The sequence below is a fragment of the Bombus vancouverensis genome, chromosome 2 (assembly GCF_051014615.1).
Source record: "Bombus vancouverensis nearcticus chromosome 2, iyBomVanc1_principal, whole genome shotgun sequence".
Taxonomy (NCBI): domain Eukaryota; kingdom Metazoa; phylum Arthropoda; class Insecta; order Hymenoptera; family Apidae; genus Bombus; species Bombus vancouverensis.
Window position 1 is genome coordinate 12,141,986 of NC_134912.1, and position 19,948 is coordinate 12,161,933.

At 40.1% G+C, this 19,948-nt stretch overlaps 1 protein-coding gene across 6 annotated transcripts in view; it reads right to left on the minus strand.

The window, feature by feature from the left end:
- The window catches only part of kug (FAT atypical cadherin kugelei), a 500,026-nt gene extending 492,290 nt beyond the window's left edge, over positions 1-7,736 (minus strand). For all 6 annotated transcript variants that reach the window (XM_033345501.2, XM_033345500.2, XM_033345498.2 and 3 more), the window contains exon 1: positions 7,347-7,736. The gene's annotated coding sequence lies outside the window, so the exon portion shown is untranslated. The remainder of the gene's footprint in view (positions 1-7,346) is intronic.
- Positions 7,737-19,948: the final 12,212 nt, after the last annotated feature.

Consider the following 19,948-nt stretch of genomic DNA (forward strand, 5'->3'; position numbering starts at 1 on the left):
CAATCCCTGCTAAATTGACTACAAAAATTAGGAAACGATGAAAGAATACGGACTTCATATACCGCTCGAATGACAATAAAAGGTATTTGAGTAACCGAAAATTCAACTATTTAAGGAACTGTGGGTTTTAACTATTCCTCGTGGCAACGATCATCGGCTGAGTGAAAGAAACGGCATCTCTGTTCATTACGAGGAGAGCGATCTCACGAGCGCCTCGTAATAAGGCGTACTCGGCGCGAAACTGGTCGAGCTATTATCTTTTTTTTTACGACACGATTACCGGCGTCTTCGCGTCTGCGACTGAATTGGTCCATCCAGCGAACTGTATTCGCACTTCTTGCTTTACCTTCATCGCAGACCAATTTTCAACGATCTGATTTTGTTGCGAACGATAAGAGAAACAAAACGTGAAACGAATGAGAAGCAAAAAGGAGCGAGACGAAGATAGAAAATTGAAAGAAAGAAGAACGAAAGGAATATAGAGAAGCAGGAAGCGATAGATAATAGAAGATGGGAAGCGGAGACAGAGACGGGTCTACGTAATTTCCAGGTTATTAATCAGCTCAGGAGTTCTAGCGCATTCCCATTTGCGATCGTTTCGTCGCACATCCCGTGGACTTAGCTTAATAATTGCAATACCGCGCTAAGCCCAGATTACTTTAAGTGCTTCAACATTTATCTGAAACGTACTTTTACGAAATATTCATGCCGGGAGTGGCTCGACTCCGAGAATAACAGCGGAATTAGTTGATAATTGTTGCATAGGTAAGAAAATTGCAGAGCTGGGTATATATAATACTTTATTAACTACACGTCTTACAAGGTACGATATATCTCGTGCTGACTCGTGCGGCTACCGGCACGGAAATACCGAGAAAAACAAAGAAAACTGGCGGTTCTCGGATACCAGCAACTGTCACGAATAACAGTAATGTTTGTATATGTATAATCTCGAAACAATAACACTCTTTAACAATAATGGAAAACGATCTACCGGCTCTGCAACCAATTGTAAGAAACAAGATTAGATCCAGGGGGAAGTAGACGAGACAAACGTTTACTGAATCAAGTATTTATGGAAGGATTGAGGATTATAGTTTTCGTGACTCAATGACTTTTCCCTCTTTATATTAAATAGATCAAAGCGCATGTAAAACAGGTCGTAATAAGTCAAAGAACATAATTAAATAAGCAACGTGAGAATGGATGAAACCACGGTTAATTTGTTTAACATGTATCTCAATTAACTAACGTATTACGAATGACAAATTAATTAACACAATTCATGTTTAATTATATGTCATTAATTTTGTATACATTATAGCGAATGACGTTCAATTAGTACATGTTATTGGATGATACGTTCTTCAGGGCATTATTGCGAATTACGTATATCGAAGTTAATTAAACTTGACGAAATACCCTGTCACATTTCAATCGAAGAAAAACCTTCCGACGCCGTTTGTTCAACGTCAAACTATTTCTATGCTATATTAGAAATTAATAGCTATGAATTTAAAAGTCGATGAAGAATATATCTTCTTCGTTAACATTCCACACACAACGGCGACAGCAAGAACAAGAAGAGTTAGAAACAATACTTATACAGTGCATCTTATACAGAAGAATCTATCTTCCACGTTACAATATCTTTTAGGAGCTCCAAGTATAGCTCGGTAGCATATAATGCATAAGAGCTCGTGAAATGCACGTTTCATGCAAAATATTCCATCTCGTATCTTCAATTTGTACGAGTTTCTTACGAAAAAGGCAGCAAAACGATTTCATATTTCAGTCACGTCTATACGAATTTTACGTTCCGATTTTCGATCAATTTTTTTTTGAAAAAGAAAAATGCGTACACCTAGCAAACGCATTGTCCGTGGCTGTATCTCCTATTGAATACTTTGTATACCTGTTGCAAAACTGAGCACAACGCTACGTCACCTATTCAACCGAAACGGTCTTCCATTCTTCGCGGTAAATGAGTTTAAATAAAAAGGAAAAGCAATGACGGGTCGAATCGAATCACGTCTACCTTTGAGATCTCTTCGAAATTTCTCGTAATGATTATCGAAGTCACATTTTTTCGAAAAAATATAAATGAGATTATACATTCATAAATGTGTTCGAATATTTTCGTGAGCTACTGTATGTTACAGGCAGATATTTAAAAAAAAAAAAACAAATAAGAGACAAAGAAACGGCGGGTATACGAGATTGCTGAGACCAGAAAAATTCTTGCTAATGTGACGTAGTTTATAAATGTTAACGAGAATGTAAGGTGGCAGTTTTCTCCCAGCGAAACCATGCACGTAATCGTTATATCGCACACCATGAATTTCCACGTTTTCCGCGATGCTATTAAAGCCGGTAAATACGCCAAGTAATATTTCATTTCCGGCAGTTTCCTCGATTACGGTCAAACGTATAACGCTCAAGTATTTATTATTTCTTCCCGTATAAAGAGGACACCATGTATTACGTTCGAACATTACTCGCGAATTTTTTAACTCATCGTTATATCCTAAGAATGTCATATTCTTCGCATTCTAATTCTCTGAATAGCAATACCACTTCGATGGTAATAACTATACTGTCTCGCGGATAGATCGAATTAATTCTAGTAAAATTACTGGTATTCGCTGAAAAAATGTATTCACTGAATGTTACCATGTTATATTTAACCTACTAAAGTTTACCGATTAAATCTTGCAAACATTAGGACGATAACAAATAAATATGCATATACTATCATCTGGCATTCGTTTTTATTCTACGTGCAATCTACTATAAATATAATCTCGCATAAATTCACAAAATTATTTCAACGCTCTTATATTTCGTTTCTTTAAAAATATTAAGAATCGTAACCCACGTGTCTTCATATACTATCAAACAACTAAATTTGTAAGATGTAAAAATGAACCAGCAACGAAAGTAAAATCCGTGTTTGACCAAGTTACGCGAAAATAAGACGCGAAGGAATGGAAGTTCGTTAGAATATTAAACGGAAGGTTGCGCGACCGACGCCGTTGAACCATAAAAGCGTGTAATATATCGATCTCGACGGTGTTCTTAATCGAGCCGAAAACTTCGTTACAGGATATTCAATGAACGTCGAACAATCCATGGAACTCGAGGCTAGGTTAGACCACGTTGCTCGTGCGTCAGACATTTTTCTATGCTTCGAGCATGCATTTCAAAAATCCATCTTTTTTCCACCGATGCACGTGTCGCTGTTTGGTCCTCGCCTTTTTCATGCTCTGGTTACGATACGAGTGGAGGCGAGTTTACTTCAGATTGCACCGGCCTCTTACAAGCGTTTAAAAGCACGATTCGAGATCGTTCGAGAACGTAGTACGAACTATAACAACATCTGATTTGAAATTATTTATCGTAGCAACTCCACATACGAAAATACAATTGAACTGCAGCTCCGTTTGAGAAAGAACATATCAACTTCAAAGGACGCATAAAAGGAAGCAATTTTACATATGAAAATACAATTGAGCTGTAGCTCCATTTGAAAAAGAACATATAATATCAATTTCAAAGGACGTATAAAAGAAAGAATCAATAGAGAACTGGAACAAAGCAAAAATAAGGTGACGATAACAGCGACAATCAATAGCCCTGTCCGCGTCGTGAAAGAATATATATTACTTCAATAAAAATCAGGATCTCGATCGATTAAGACACGAAAAGAATGAAATAGCCAGTACGAATTCGAGCAGAGCATTTACCACTCGTGCTTTTTTCCTTCGTAAAATTAGCCTTTGTCACTTTCGGATCAGCACTCTCGAGAGGCTGAATCTAAGACCGTGCCAGCTGTTCCCGTGCATTAGAGCCGACCCATCGTTGCCGTCTTTATACACCAGCCGAGCTTCTACTCAACCATTTATTTATTGTCTTGATCGAGTTTACGATACCTTCTCTTCGCTTTCCTATTGGCATCGGTATTTTTTACGAATCCTAACTAACGCTTTCACCTATTTTCTAATTCTCTGAAATTCGATCTATAGGTACAATTTTCCTCCTCTCTTCTCTTTCATTTGACGAAGTTAATTTTTATCTAGACAAGCAGCTCCGAGAAATGTCACAATAAAACAGTGGAATCGTAAAATACCTGTCCTACCACTTTTTCATTTCTATAGATTCGACTGTTAAACCGACCAGGTCAATTGGACATCGATTCCGTCGTCACGAATGGACTGTATTAATCAGCGGTTATCTCCGATGCTTGGTTGTGTCCATTTGAGCAACGTTTCTAGGACGGATAATGGATAATCGTCGGCCACCTGTCCCTGTCGTAATCCCACGAGGTGTAATTAACGAAGCCTCGTTAACATGCGGACTAAGACAAGAGGTCAAAGCACCCGTGGAAACTACGTACGTAGCTTTTAACAACGTACCGTGGATCCCTACTAATAGACGAAATAACCGACGGTACGATTTCGAAGTATATACCACTATCCTCGATTCCTATATGATTTCTCTACGGTGAATCTTATCGTTGGACAAATTTAGGTGGTGCCTGTTTGCACGCAAACATATCAGTCAGTTAACAAAGAACAATATCGGATAAAGACAACTGAGGACGAATACATGACAATTCCATTTCTGTTGGTGATTCTGATTTTGAATGGGAGTAGTTTAACATGATACAGTCGAAAGCTTGTTAGGTTCAAAGATGTTATGACAACTGATATTTTTGAAACTTTCAAAAGGACAAAGAAAATATATATACTTCACTTCAAAATAATAATATTATTTTAACATATATAATATTGAATTAATAGCAATATTTAAGTAAAAGTATAAGTTATTTGATAATAAATAGAATAGGTTGACAGTATATTGCATTTTAAAATTATGTTTCTATTTTTATATACAGTCTGTGTAAGTATTCTCCCGTGTTGAATTTTATGATATTCTCTAGTGGTTCGTAAAGTGGCATGCACGCGTTATCACGTCTATTCAGTTTTAAAAAACAGCGATACATAAATTCCTGATCAGATACATAAATTGCTATTCTAGCTCAATGTTACTGTTAAAATATACAAACTTGCCGAGCTTATCAGGAATTGGTTGCAAACGGAGAATTATGTTCTTTATTGAAACATATTGCTCGAAAGTAATTGGACAATTGTGTAATAAAGCAATTGAAACATCAAATGATCTACCGTATTACGTATAAATCAGAGAATTGAACATGTTGATTTTTTTATTCTTGACATTTAATGCGTTCTTTTAAATTATTCAAAAATATGATTTAGCTGTTTCGACCAACGAAATGATAATTACTTGATTGAAGTCACAAACAACATGTGTATAACAATCAAAATGTTATTATACACGAAAAATATCTGATAATAAGTTTGAGATACAGGGAAAATCAAATCAAAGAATATTACTCAGGTCCAACGTTTAAACTATTGCGTTTCCATAATTAAAACAAACTATTTTCCTACCCCACCCTAACCATAAAGCAAAAAACTAAACAGATAATTTTTAATAAAACCACTTTCGGAAACCTTTTTTCCGATTCCATGCCAATTTTTTGAAAAACGAACTGCTAGGTATATTTTTTATAACATTTGAAACCACTGGACCATTTTGCGCTTATTACATATACAAAAATGGTAAAAGATCCTAAAAATAAAATTTTGCAATATCTCTCCATCTACGTGTGACTTTAGAATATATTTATCCATTTGAAGTTTAAACAAAATTATTTTCTCTGAACGTCGAAACACGAATACAATTTATCCAAATACATACATATTCAATGGTACGATCTATGTAGCTACGATAATATGCTCAAATGGCGACTTTTAAACGTGCGTACAATTCGCGTTTAAAGGATAATGAAATATAGACATTCTTTTACAGCTACGATCTATCCGCTTTAAAACGTCGTGGTTCCGTCGTTCCGGGCGAAAGAAAAGTTTGCTCATCGCCTGACGAATTCGAATGTTTCTTGCCTGCACGACGCGTTACACGGTAAAAAAATGTTTTTTTCGAGAACTGGTTTTTGAAACTAAGAAACTCGTTCCGACATAATAGAGTGGCCCCGAAGGATTTCAATGTCCATGGAAAGGTACACATTCGTTAAGCCTTAACACGGATCGGTCTCGTCGTCCGTTAATTTAATGCGAATAAATATCGCATCTATCACTTTCTTTCCTCCGCGACTCCTCTCTTTCTTTTTGACGCTCACGAATGAAAAAATAACATTCTTGATGATAAAACAGCACAAGCATCGTAAAATAACACTCTAACCCTCGGAAGATCCTGTGCATATTCGTTTAAAATTCTTTCGACTGCGTCAATGTTATATTTTTATCTACGCCCTTGCATTTTTTATTCGAATATCAGAAAAAGCATTATTAAAAATTTCATGTAACTTTACTTTCTTTTACGTTCTCTTTCTTTTTATGAATACTTTTACGAGCAGCACAAAGCAACGAGCGAAGTAAACGAACGACCGAGTTTGTTGACACTGTATACGAGACGAGCACATTCTCGATGCCCTTAGTAAAAACATGGCAATGCTAAGGTTCGTCAAGCCAAACAAATGGTTCAGGTGTTCCCCTAAATCTAAAATTCCCAGAATCGCCAGACACCATCTGTGGCGCAAAATGGAACAATGTTTGTTGTTACAAAATACGCCCCAGGTCAATTTTACGATTAAAAAGAATTCACCGCCAAACAAAACGTATACATATGTTTACATTTGATACTGGATCAGGATATCGGATAAATTCAATGAATCGGAGTTCTTCTAATTTAACGATTTGATATTCAGTCGAGGATACACATATGTCACAGTTTTTGATTGGTCACTCGAGTTTGCTGTTGATCATAACGAAAATCAGTTGTCTCGATTTCATTATCGAAAAATCTATCATCAATACTCTTGGCTTCTCTGTAGCAAATTTCGGAGTGCACGAAATAAGAAACGCGTAAATTTCACGAAATCTTTGCACCGAAAGAAGTTTTACTAAAAAACGTTTTAAAATTGTTAATTTTCTTTCCCGCGCCATAAGACTATGGTATGGTGGATCGACGACGCCATTTTGTGGCATATACGCGATCGAATATTTGATCGATAAACTGAACGCCAAGAGCATTTCAAAATAAACATTCTACCAAAACAGTTAGAGATCACCGACGATTAGAACTACGCACATCGAAATCATGTACCGATCACGTAATCCAGACACTTTACACAGAATATTTTTGCAAATGATCCCCCGACAAGTGGGTTGAGGTGATATGTATATCCTTGACTGTTTTTACGTTCGAACATTTCGAGACACTTGTATGAATGCGAGACGCACCTTTTTGAATGTCGAGCTTCGCTCTGGCTGCTCTCTCCCTCACGGTTCTCGTCACGTTCCGATGCTTCAGATTCAGGTAATCCAAATCGAGGTAGTTGGTGGCGAATAGACTCGAATAAAACGCACCGTCCGAGTCTCACAAACGCGTGTTTCAACGCGTCGTATTGTGCTCACTGAACTCACTCGAGTTGCGTACACGCGGTCAAAAAACGAAATTACCGCATGTAATTCGTTTGTTTTCACTATTACACCGAATTTTCACTGTACGTCGAGGTCGTGCACCCGATATCACACGCGATCAAAACAAAGAAAACTACGACACACCGGAGAAGGCCGTCTCCACGTGTAAGCCGGCGACCACTGGAAAAGAGCGTCCGTCACGTCGGAGCGGCAAGCCGAAACTAGCGCGCCGCGCGGCAGTCAACGAAGGCGAGCCTAGCAGGCCTTTCTCCCATCTCTCTCGAACGCCAACTCTCCTTCTCTCTCTTCCTTTCTAGCACCCTCGTTTCTCTTTCCCACCGTCGCACCGTTTCTCTCTGTCTACTCGGTGTCCTCCTCCCCTCTACGGACCCAGAGTTCCCCTTCACGCGCAATCCCTTCCTCTTTGCACCGTGTTCCACAGCCGACGACGATCCCTTCTCCACGAACGATCTTTTACACAGACCAGCCAACCCGATCCCTTTTCCAGCCGAGTCCCTCTAGTCCGGCACGAATATCCACATCCACCGTGTGTACCGTGCTCTTTCGTTCTCCCCACTTGGGAGAACCTCGGCCACGTTATGCACCACTGCACACAGTGCACGCAACATCGGGAACGATACTCTCTCTGGTGTACGCGGATCTCACCAACGCCGATCGATCTGATATTCGGAGTTTTGATGAATGGATGGCCTCTGTGTGGATATGGAGAATATAAGTTGCTCCATATAACATGACGCTAGAGTGAGACAAACGGGTAGGTAGCACGAATTCGAGTTAGGGACATGTCAAAGTATGTTTTTCGATTGTTCAGTTTTGTTCCAGTGTCCGTGCGGCTAAAATAATTTGTTTCGAAATAATTTAGTCTTCCATGTGATTTTTTTCTATGAATTTGATACACTGTATCGTATAATTTTATTCGCCAAAAATTTTTATCTCCGAATTAAAATCAATTTCTATGATGTACGTTGGTATAAAATGTACTCTCATGAACTCTTCTATGACTGAAAGGGCAATGATTGCTCATAAAAAATGAAATACAAATATAAATTTCGTTTGGTTTATTCGATTGCGTGTCGTTTGAAAGAAGAAAACAAGTTTGAATATGAAGCTGTCATGAGATCGTTTCATCATCGGTGAAATTTAGTACGGTTTATATCATGTCGACATACCATTTTTTCCAAAGTGACAACATCGTACCGTCGCAATACGATATTTATAGAGGTATTATGAGTTATAATTTTTAAGAATCCCGTGGCTATCGATGTGGCGCCAGAAAGGAGTTCTTTGTATCGTACCGCTGCGTATCAGTGTACTTACGATTACAATATCTTGACGTTTCGAGAAATCATCGATGGCTAACGTTAACATCTGCGAGCGATATTAAACAGTTCCTTTGTCGATCGACCAGATGTTTGAATCGTTAACTGTCAAATTTACATGTTAGGAAAATGTTTTATCTCGTGCTGTGATTTATCGAGCAACTTTTACGTAAGTTCTGTCATTCAGTAAAGGAAAAATTGAAACAAGAAACATTTGCATAATACGACTTACACGTATCGACACGTTTGATCAAATAATGTATGCTAAGCTAATGTAAATTGGAAGCGAGGTAATAATAAGAGTTTCTGTTTCGAGGCATTTTAAGTAAATTTTGTGTTCCTTAAATCATCTTCAGAAATTTTGCGACCTATATCTTGCATGACTAAGAAAGTTTTTCGACTGTCTCTTACCTTCGGGCATTTCAGAACTAGTAGAACCTCTAGGATCGGTCTTATACTCTTCGCTTGTTTTTTGGACAGCCAATTTGTAAGCGAAAGAATCTTCAGAATCAACCAAAGTCTGCCTCTCTCTTCTTCTCTTAATCATAACCATTATTTATAATCTCAATTTTCTTTTTATTACTGTCCTGTGTTTCCTTAGTTTTCTCTTATTTACTGCCTCGTTAGAACTGCCTTGCAACCAACTTATCGTATTAACAATGGTCACGCGATTCATCGACCAATATATTGTTCGCAATATAAAGTTCGAATAGCCGACAATTGTCGTTGATTTCGTTAATACTTTGAAATTGATAATGCAGAATATTGCTTTGATTAAAGCTTTAACACTATTTAAATTCTTTCACCAATAAAGATTTATGTTTTTATGTAAGATTTATGTAATTTATATGCGAAGCCAATTTTTAGAAAATTTTATAGTAAAGATGATATCTTTATGCGCCTCGGACGAACAGATTTGGAATTTCAATGCTATCCATTTCGAAGAAGGAATACGATATTTATAGTAGTTAACATATTAGCTCACTCGCTGCTCGTTCCAACTGTTGCATTAACATTTTTGAAAAAGGTCATTTGAAAAACAAATACCGTTTATATTTTTCTGTACCATAATCCTCGATTGTTCGATCTCGTATCTCGTTAACGTGTGTGAAATTTGAGTTCGATAAATCATCGTTATCCTGGTATGTGTATTTGATAAATAATTTTGAATGAAACACGAGCTACTATAAATGAGCGAATTAACTAACTATATCTTGTACAACAGGAAGATACATTCACGAACGTAATCTCGAGTTTCCAAATGTCTCATTTACGGTGTCCTTTATACTGGTTACCGCAACACCTATCGTGAACACTAGTTATAGACACCGCGAACGATGGTAAATTGCGTCCGGATCTGAACAAACACGTGACCACGATACTATTTACTCCAGTAGTTGGTAGTGACTAGAGTAACGGACCGGCCATGTACCAGGAACTTGCAGGAAGGGTGTACAGATCAAAGACCCCTATATATTTCTCTCGTTCCCTCCTGCTTCTGGTTCTCAAGTATCCTCGCTCATTGCTTTGAAATTGTGTTGGGATAGCGTGGCTTGCTCGGTCACAGCCAAGTTTTCCTGGACGAATTCCCGTAAGTGTTTCTTAAAGCGAGTTTCCGTTAATTTTGCCCCGGTGAAAGATGTGAAATCTTATGATGATCACAGTTCAAGGTTAACGATCTCATCGTTGACATACACAAAATGCTGTAAAGTTGTAAATTAGTGTGATAATTATAGAATTACAGGAAGCTGATACATAATAATATTCCCTTAGGTGGGAAACATTGTAGAATGCTTATTAGGACAACAGCGTGGGATCCTGCGTGGCTTTCCATACATCTTCTATCCCTCTAGCGGTCGACTCGTTATCCGACCAATTTGGCAAGCGAAAACCTTCTCGCTGTTTACGTGGAATGCCGGCTGGCGTTCCTGTAGCAGCAACACATCCGGAGTAGGGAAGCAGTGAGATGGCCTGGAAAAGGAGCGAGCCGCAGAAATAGGGATGGAATGGGACGGACAGCTGGCAGGAGGGTGAGAGAAGCGGCTGGATTTCTAGAGGTAAAGAGCGGTCAAGTCGGACGAGCCCAAGAGAGAGTCCAAGAATCGGTCGGCCATGGCACGACCAGCCGCGGTACATACTCAAGGTTATCAACCTCTAAGCTTCCATTAACTACTGCGCTGTCAATGTGTGCGACCCTTGTCCGCATATACACGTCCGAAGGGTCATACCCATTCCCTGGCATTCTACCCTCGGTGCCCGCAATTTTGCGGTCCTAAGCAAGCCGACTGATTGCATTGCAAGAATTTTTATCACGTTCGCCGAATGCGCGTCAGTTGAGTATACAGATACGTCCACGTTCAGCGAGCGCGTATTATTAATTCGACGAGGACCTGTCTTAATGGACCCATTAAATTGTTTGGTTCGTTCATTGGAAACTGATCGCTCTGATCGATCATTCCAGCATCCATAGTCGGTATGATCACGACCATCGTTTTTACCTTTATTATACATGGTTATAACTTCAGAGAATGTTGAGGAACGCTCATTTTTCGTTGGACCTGTTGGATTTTTTTTTTTTTTTTTTTTAATGAACGGTTGGTTAAGATGGTGGTAAGATACATCGGTTCGACGCAGAGGGTGGCGCTAACAGGTTCATCTCTGGCGCACAATGAGTCATGCCCGATCGTAAAAACTAGTCCGGTCAAGCGGTGGGAACGAAATATACTAGGATGTAGGCTGGATCCAGATTCGTCTCCGAGTCGAGAACAAGTCTCTTTCTGTGTTTCTATTGCTTAAACAATATATATTATAAAAAGTTACATATATGTATAAAGTATATATATGTATATATATATGTAAAAGTATACATATATGTATAACACTGCTATGAGCAGAAGAATATTCTTTTATATGAAATATCTGGCGGCTTAATAAGTGGTAGAAAAGTAGGTCGAAGGTTACGCATTTGCGTCGATGTACTTTAACATTTTCATGAAGAAAGGGTAAGGTAATTTATACAGCTTCTTCATAAATGATCTTGTTGAAAGCAAATCAGCTACAAAATCAACTACGAAAAGCAATACTAAATAGAGTTTTCTGGTTTGTGTGCAACAGTGCGGCTCGCTCGGTATGGCTCGATCTTCGATCGATTCCAGAAGATCTCGTCGGGATCGTGACCTTCGTTGGGTCATTATAGCCGTCATAAATCATTCGGCGAAATTACATCGCAAGCTTGCGTGATGAGAGAATTACTCGTCGGTGTATAAGAGAATATTCGCCATGAAAGCATACGAAACAGTCTCCTTGCCGGTTCCAGCTAAGATTGTACAAAGTCCCGAAAGATTACCCCATTAAGACTATCGATTCGATTTCTGTGTAAAGGTAAATACGTACATTTCGGGAAAGCTGTAGTGACTCCGCTCGTAGTCATCCAGGTCGAATTCGAACACGCGATGCACATTCTTACAACGACGAAACGAAAAAAAATCAAACCTCAACATTAAGCGCCGTCCGATGATTTTTCGGTATAAATGAAGTAATATTTTTATTGCTCTTAACTAACCTCTGCTACAGGTATGTTGTTGCGCTTGTATAGAAAATGATGAAGACTGATTAATTTATCGTTGATTAGATATTTGAATACCGTAACTGATTAAAATGGGCGGCAGTGTAATCAACGTTAACATTACACGCATTAAGATTTTCATCTTTACCATGGGATAAAAATAGCAGTAGGAAATAGTTATGCCGCATTTGACTAAGTTGCAGTGGATCTTTACATCTGCAATTCATAATTTATAAAAATTGTAATATATGTATATCCGCCAGAATATATATATTTTGAATATACATACACAGTAGTATACATAATTGAATATATATATTATATAATATAAAATTGTTCATTTGTAAGATTATCTAATGACACGATTACATTATTTATTTAATTTAAATGAAATGAGTATCTTAGAAGCCAGTGCCAAAATTCCAAGTTCACGATTTTAAATTCCTGACTAGCCTGAGATCTCAAATTTGGAGTTTTAAATGGAGGTCTGAAATCTGAAATCATGGGTTTGAGGCTCAAGGTTTTAGATCTAGATTTTGGTATTCTGACGTCTCGGTGTTGGAGCCTGTGATCTCAAAGTTACAACGTGAAGTTTCGGTCCAGGATTTGGAGGCGAGCCCCGTATTTCATTCTAGCCCCGTGTTAAAACCAAAATAATCCAAATGCAAAATAATAAAGAACAAAACTTGCAAACTGAGAATAATGAAAATCCTCGTTCCGAAGACCGTGTGATTTCCATGTTGTTTCTTATGGAGCTGAAGTATTGGGGTTTCAGTTACACGAACCTTGGAATTCGCGTTTCAACTCTTCCATTCCAGGATCATTGAGTTCGGCCTTGTAGTAGTCGTGTGGCGTCTCATGGATTTTGAAGTGGCACTGACCCTTGGTTTCCCGCAGTTGCTCTTTCAGCGAAGAAGTAATGGATTTCGTGGTTTCACGGAATTACGATGATCCGGAGTGAGCCTTACGGCTTAGTGATTTTCGGAGCTTGGAGTCCAACTCAACAACCATGATGTTCAAAATTCTACCGACGTATTTTGTTCCGAAGCTTGTGTTATCTTCTATGCTGTCCTCGATGTCGTGCATACACAAAACTTTCTAACGAGCAAGTCGATAGTATCGATTATTACTATCATCAGATGGAAATTTGGTAAGCTTTTGACTGCATTTTCATTTTATCGAAGCTTTTACTTCTACTTAGCTGCTAACTAATGTTACGAATTTGAAATGCATTTATACGAACAAGATATTTAAGCATCTTCTAAGAACAAGCTTTTTAGCTAACTTATAGACAGACGTAATGTATATATAATGTATATACGGCACTTTCTATATCACTTTCCTTAGTGTAACAAGTTTTTCATCCTCGCTAAAAGCAATATACGTTCTAGACTATTTCGAGTATCCCGTTCAACGCATACTTGATTACATTATTACCCATTTTCCGGAGTCGATCGGCTCTCTCGTTTAACGATCGTAGGCGACCGAGCGCACCCGCTCTTTTTCCCCACGTATCCAATTTGCCAACCTTTTGATTTCGGATTGAATTAATTTTTATCAATCGTCGATTCGTTTGTAAACGCTCAATACGATTATAGTAATCGATTGTCGTATTCTGGAATTCGTATATACGACGATCACGTAACGTTTCAGTGACTGCTAACAAAACGAATTGAGTAGAATGTCGATTAAAACTGTAATTATTGTTGTCAACCACAGGATTTGATAGAAGCCGAGACGTCTTTCTGTCTCTGATGGCCAGGTAAAATAAACCGATGGTTGTGGTTCGTAGTTGCGATTGAACGTGGATAACTTAAAAGTTTGCCGACAATCGCACATTCGAAAGAAGTTAGTTGGATTTGACTGTATCCCACTGTTGGATTGACCGTAGATTCAGGAGTGAAAATAAATGTTGCATGGAATGTTCTTCATTGGAAACGAATCTGACGTAATTACACGCTCTGTCCGTCGATATTCTCGTTGTGATCTCATTATTTGAACGATAATTTGTGTACGGGTTAATTATTCAGATTTATTCGAACCTACAAATACATTCATCGTGTGGCAAAACGAGACAGGTTCTCTCTCTGTTTGTATAGGAATACGAAGATTATTACCTCACTGCTCATACTTTGTCACATGTATCACGATCGTAACAGGACTGTATCCTTTGCATTGTAAATGACTGGCGGATCACAAAAATAAAGCACCGTAGATTTGCTTTGACGCTTTCGTCTGACGCGAACAATTTCAAGCGAGATAAGTAACCGAGGGGAAAAGACGCCAGTGAAAAAGATTCGACCTCCGTAAGATATTCCGAAGACGAAACCCTATGTCTCAGGGTGCGTACAGGTGGAAAATACCGATAAAAAGTTTCCTGAAAGAATTATGAATCCCAATGGTGCAAAGGTTGTAGGTGTGACTGTAAACCGGTCGTCCGTCCATTCATTCACTCGTATCCTAGCTACCTTTTACAGGAATTCCATTGCAAATATTTCAATACACACCGGGATAGTGGCTCATGGGACGACCTTGTCCCATCCAGTCTTCTACTCCCCCTCGTATCATTTCCATCATATATCAAGCATTTGCCACGGCGTACATTCCTATCGCGAACGCACCATCGTTCCTCATCCCCTCCGCGTTTTGCGTCCCTTTTACGAAGAGGAATCTGAAGGCGAGGGAATGATCGGGGTACAAATCAAGGCGAGTCTCGTTCAGTGTGATCGATCGCTCGTGAAAGACTTTCGTTCCAAGCTTCGCGGAATACTCGTCGCGACAAAAGAACGGAGAATGATCGCTTTCGCGTTCGAAATTATTCTAAGCTCGTCGAGTCACGCGACGCCCTATAGTTTCTCGCTCAATCTCCATTCAAAGGGAGACTCGTTCCAGGAGGATTTCACCCTTCCTACAGGTACTCGAAGCGATGGTTTTGCCTTGAGAGGATTCTTTAATTCGATATCGTGGAGTTCACTTACAAAGAACCGCGAAAGCGTGACTAATTTTCAGTGGTTTCCTTCCTTGTAATTTACTACTGCTGTTATATCGATCCGATAGAGAAATGTGCTTTAGCGACGAACGATTTCCGTTAATTTTTTAATTTTGAAATTAGAAAATAGAAAAAAACGAACAAGATTTGCATCGAGAAGACGTAACAGTAATTACGATATTGAAAGTACCGCAGAATTGTATATATGTACAGTAACTGAATATATTTTATCCTCGTAGCATGTTGATGTACGCATAAATAATCGAATCGTAACATTTATCGTAAGTTAGAAAATGTCATAAAACAACAAGGTAAAGCAATATATAATCGTTTTAAAGTTACTACATGCGGCGAATAGTATCTAATCGACCGCGACTGTCATCGGCCACGTTACTTTATATTCGTTCTTGTATCGTAAATAAAGGAGATTTTAGCTTTAATACTCAGCTAGCCTCCAATTATGATGTTTTAATACACTATAACAGTTAGAACTTTTTTATTTAATAAAGAAATAATTATGTCGGACATTGCAACGCCATGTAATAGGTACTTATGAAGAATAGTAATCGGTCAGGATTTAACGAGATTTCCAGTTGTTATGACGAAATTAAATTAAAATTGTCAGTTACAGTTACCATTAAATATATATAGTAAAATTTCCCCTCTTGTGTCATTCAACGACAATCCTGTCTAAGAAGATTTATTCAAGATAGGAAACATTTTCAAACGCAACAGCGAAAGCCTGGATGAGGTAATCGACGCTCGTGTCAGTGTTGCAACAGAGGGGACAATGCGAAGCAGAGGTGAAAGCAAAGAAATGGACAAATCAAACGTGTTCAGGTTACGTTTTACTTAGTAATCCAGCTTGGGCTCAACTCTCGAAGTTAGTTACAATATTAATCAAGGTGTTACACTTTCTGTGATCCACGGACCAAATTTCAAACAAATTATCCCTGGATCTCGACGGACACGCAGCCAGTGGCATTTTATAAATGATCCCCAGAGAATAAGGAATTACGGACATTAGTAAGGGGTTGTCAACGTCTCCCGCTCAACCTGCTGCACCAGGTGCTGGTACCGCTTCGAAGTAAAGCGAATTAAGCGGTCTTAAACGCTCTTTGATACTGCCGTCGACGAATTGAATTATTTTTCAACATGGCATAGCCGGGCGCATCGATGCCTTAATTTTTAACGGCGTTTCGAACGACCGTAATAAAAATCATGCTCTCCGCCATCGCCATCGCTATCACTGACGCCATCTTGACGCGAGGAAAAAAGAAAGAGAGAGAGAGAGAGAGAGAGAAAGAACGCGACCGGTGCTTGAAAAGAAATTTCACGCGCCTCTTCCACGATGATCTGTTACACCTCTCCTATTAACCGGCGGACTTGTCGAGACCAGTGTACACGTCCACTTTAATCTAGTTCGTTTTCCACTTTGCAACGGCGTCTCTCGACCGATAATACTCCGCGATAAAGAATAATTACCGGTAGCTATGAGCCGCGCGGAGTCTATCTGTTTAATGCGTCGTAAAAATTTCCTTTAACGCAGTTAATAGTACGGTTATGGGTTATTATCGTCCGTGTAAATCTTGAAAATTTTAATAATGCCGCGAAACGTGTGATTAAGTCTGTCTCCTCGTTGCTTCTCTCGACGCGTACTTACACGTGTACGTCCGCCGGTTCCGCGTATAAAACAGTTCGCGCGACGATTTTGCACTTCTTTCGCGCGGAGAGCGTCAATTCGCGAGCCAGTGTTTCTTAACGCGTAATTAGACACCGGTATTCGAAAATGACGATACACCGCGAGATTCTTCGGGTCTCGTAGACGCACCCGTGGGGTACCATTACTTCACCGTTGGGACGCTCAAATTGAACGTTGCTCGATACCAGCCGGTTATACCCTATAACGGTTATGTTCAAGTTGCGGTTCGTATCCTGCGGAAACGCCAAGTGTTTATATCAACCTGCGAACTAACTGAAAGTCTGTTCCAATCGAACGAACTGTCTTCTTCTTCTTATTCTTCTTTTGCCCGCTGTTTTTCGTCTTTCAACGTTTCTCTGACCGATATATGAACATGTTCCTTTTATTTGTATGGCGTAGCGGTACGCGATCGACTATCGATAATCAACATGTATTCGCAAAGCAAATAGCAGTTTCCACGACGAGGTATGCCGTGACAAGGTCGGCCATTTTTGAAAGCGGCTGTTTCATGCGGTGCTCTTTGCCGACAGGCGTCATGAGATCGACCTAGTAAATGTATTTACATACATACACGTATGTAGGTATATACGGTTGCATACGATGGTTTCTCCGAGTTCCGCGAACCAAGGAATGTACGTGGAAGCAGCCCTGAAGCGCAAAGGGGATCAGGTGGCCGGTTCGCGATCGACGTGTTAATTACACGCACGGCGACGAGGTGGTGCTTAATCGAAGGAGGTCGATCGTCTGGTCCAGCTCGTAAAGCGTGCAAGCGAGCGGCCACTTCGGTGCATCGGGACACGAGGACGATCCTCGTCCGGGGATTACGGTGGTTTAAGGCAGAAAACGGATACACGGTTCACGATCATGTTTGCGCGTACACACGGTTCCGTGTAGTGTAAGTCGGCACACATATCGGGCCACGACCAATAGTATTCAGAAGCGAAGTATTCGAGTGCAGGAGTGGATGGGCCTACGTGATCGGAACCCCCGATACTATGGCCAGACTTATAGCGAGCCCTCGCGAATCGCATGCCGTGCAATAAATGTTGTAACGTATACCAGAGTCATGGTATACATGCTCGACCACTGACGCTGCGCCTGATATCAGGGGCCAGACTTTATTTAATTAATGTAACCGATACGTACGTCCGTGTAAATGCAACTGCTCGCTTGTTTCAATCGTTCATTTGTATCCCGCGCCTACCATCACCGTGCGAATTCGAGCAACATTCGCCAGTATACGTTTCGTTTGATTGCTGAACGCTGTGAAATACGTGTACTCCTGAGGTATCGGATTATTATCGAACGACGCCGCCGGCAGCTTCTGAAAAAGAGAAAGCTAAACGGTGCTGTCATGAGAAGCCGACGAACCAGCGTTTACCTTCTCGATTCGATTTATTTCGCGACGAATTTTTCGTCTCGTTCGTTTCACCAGATTTATAGCGTTCAATGGCCACAATCGCGAAATATTAAGTTAATTTCCTGGTGGTATATATTTGTGTTGGTCGTTCAGCAGAAGGTTTCGAGTTAACGCAAAAGTCGACCGTGATTCCCAGCGTGGAGGCAACGATACGTAGGTCAACATAAATGCATATTTCGTGTACGACACGACGCCAAGAATTCGCCACTTATCTCGCGCCAACTTCGAGCTCTTTCGTGCGAGCGCTCGCGATTACCGTGGCTATGCTTGGTTTCGACCGACTCTCGGACGAGCGGACGAGCCCGTATTTACAACAGTTCGACAATACGTTATAGTACATCCGTTGGGATCTTTTTATCGTTTTCCATCGTCGTAAACGTGTACGAGCATCAACCGGTAGAAGCTCGCGTGTAATAGCATCCCAGGGACTTTCCGTGTTCGTCCACCGATTTCGGACGTTAATTGGCTCCTACGCACAAAAGACTACCAAATTCGGAGCGTAATCAGATACTCGGTGCTGAGCATGCTACAGGTTTCTATGCAGACCGGTTGCGGCACGCTGCACGACCGGTTGAGTCATCCCGCTGGACTCCTTTCGGCCTTCGGGGTAGAAGGTGTCACCTCGACTACCGCGATTCCAAACCGCGAAGTCCCGTCAAGACCCTACCCGTCTGTGGCCCGTTTTTCCCCGGTCTCACGATCGTGGGACAGGAATTCCTAGGATCCGTGATCGTTTGCGGGAATTTATGCCGCCGCGCCGCTCGTGAACTTTAACAGGCACCGACGGCGATCCCGTTTTTCCCCTTTTTCTTTCCTTTTTTAATTCCTTCCGCAGGAATTCGTCATTGACCAGGGACTCGTAGCGAGACGCATAGTTCAGCGAATCCTTGCGGCGCGGCATAGGGACTGTTTCTTCGATCATCGTTACTAGGAAAGCCATTAGCGGAGACAGAATCGCGCAACAAGTTCCCTCGCTGTCTAACGACACGGTTTTGCTCGTGCAATCGTCCGTGGAATCGAGATAACTTCTGTTACATGGAAATATGGTGCATAACTTTTGTTACGTGGTTCATGATGTATAAGTGTTTTGTGCTTTCATGTCTAGATTTATAAATGAATTTTGTACATGTCAAGTATATCGTTTCGTTGAGCAAACATGTCAACATTCGCGAAAAGATGGCCAATCTTTGTATCTCTTTTTCGATAACAATGATAACGGGAAATAAAAGAGCCAGGGAAATATCGAGATTATCTTCAACGCCTTTAAACGAGTCAAAGAAATAAGACATTGTCGATATTGTAAATATATATGTGTATATGTACACACGTAGACCTGGCCAAATTGCCCGTCGTACTGTAAACGTGACACCTCGAGCACAACGAGCAGCCTGTCACCACGGACGTTT